Genomic DNA, 2,008 nt, shown 5'->3' on the forward strand with positions numbered 1-2,008 from the left:
TATCATAGAGAAAGTATGCTTTGGATTTGTTGGAGGAAACAGAAAATCTTGGCGTAAAACCTGTGTTTGCACCTATGAATCCCAATGTAAAGCTAGTTCCAGACAAGGGTGAATTGTTGCAGGATCCTGGTAGGTATATGAGGCTGGTGGGTAAGCTCATATACCTTACTGTTACTCGTCCTGATATATTCTATGATGTTGGAGTGGTTAGTCAGTACATGACCTCTCCTCGTACTTCACATTGGAGTGCAGTGGTTCAAATCCTCAAGTATCTAAAAGGTGCATCAGGAAAGGGCTTACTATTCAAACGGCATGGTCATATGCGAATTGAGGGGTTCTCTGATGCTGATTGGGCTGGATCTCCTGCTGATAGGAGATCAACTACCGGGTACTGTTCCTTTGTGGGAGGCAACCTGATCTCATGGAAAAGTAAAAGTAGGACGTCATTGCAAAGTCAATTGCTGAGGCAGAATACAGAGCAATGGCCCACACTAGTACAGAGATTATTTGGTTGAGGTCACTCCTGTCTGAGATCGGTATGAGGTTTCCTTCGCCTTCACAGTTGTATTGTGACAATAGGGCTGCCATCTATATTGCGACAAATCCAGTCTTTCATGAGCGGACAAAACATATTTAAGTCGATTGCCATTTCATTCGTCAGAGAATTCAGAAAGGGGAGATATGTACTGTATTCACTTGTTCTGCAGAACAGTTAGCTGGTATGTTCACAAAACCATTGAGTAAAGCAAAGTTGAGTGACATTTGTAGCAAGCTAGGAATGTATAACTTATACATTCCAGCTTGAGGGGGGGAGTGTTAGAATAAGCCTATGGGTATTCTAGTAATTGTACTCTTCTTTTCAGTATATAAATAAACTAGTGAGGGGGAGACAGCCCTAAGTCACTTTTCTCTTATCTAAATCTCTCTCTCAACAAGTACTTGAAGGGAAAATTTTCAGATTAAAATTACACTGTTACAACTTGTCATACATCTATATATATTAGCTTTTTTTAAAGGAATCAAATAAATTAGCTTACGACTACATTTGGTTCTGAAGTTAGTCCGTTTTGCATGTTGGTGCCTTTCATCCAAGCAATTACAATATTTGATTTTCACACAGCTTTGTAGTGTACTTTTGAATGTACTCATAGGCATTAGCCACTCTTTGGTATGAATGCAACTTATTACCTCTTGTTAGGTGACTCATGGAGTAGGATACCCCCATAAGTCTGTCCTCGCATAATAATTCTTTACAATTTTTTCACGTTTTTCTTTAGATCATCCTTGAAAACAACTTGAAATCTTATTTACTTTGCAGAATATTCTAATGGAATCTGAGCACACAGGCATTGAGACCATAACCCTCAAAATTTTGAGTCACTTTTGGTTGATGCACGGAAAATATATTACTGAAATTAAAACGCAAAGTAGGAATAGTAGGCATGCTACAATCTATTAGTCAAACATAGATATTGAAAGCTCCCTAGTATTTAGGTTGGAAGCTTGTGTTGGAACCCAAATTTTTCTCGCTTCTAAAATTTAGCAGACACACATTTCTTACACGCTTCGTCTTAAGTAAGAGTACAGTCCCTATCCGGGTGATATTTTTTCATGAGTATTTTCCACTATCTCAAGCGTCTATTTCAAACTTAAAAAAACTATCTTAAGTTTCAAATAAACTTTCTATGAATATATATTTTTAAAATAAACATTGAAACAAAATGAAGAAAACATGTAAAATTATAAATCTGAAAAACTTGTAGTTCTAATCAGACGTGAAGTCCTCTTTACTACTCGTGGCATTATCCTTCCTAACCTACTATAACATTATATCTTTTTCCGTGTTTCTTTCTATCCAGGCTTATTACGTTCTTTATATTGACTTATGATGATGCTTCCCATATGTTTCCTCTTTGCTTTCTTTAGGGTGTGTTTGGTTGCAAGCCAGGGAAGCTTAGAGATTTTTCTTAGCATTTGGGGTGCCACGTCAGCCTGTGATTGAAGTCCT

Source organism: Tasmannia lanceolata, unplaced genomic scaffold (assembly GCF_043159265.1).
Source record: "Tasmannia lanceolata isolate RefF3 unplaced genomic scaffold, GAP_Taslan_0.1 ptg000018l, whole genome shotgun sequence".
Classification (NCBI taxonomy): domain Eukaryota; kingdom Viridiplantae; phylum Streptophyta; class Magnoliopsida; order Canellales; family Winteraceae; genus Tasmannia; species Tasmannia lanceolata.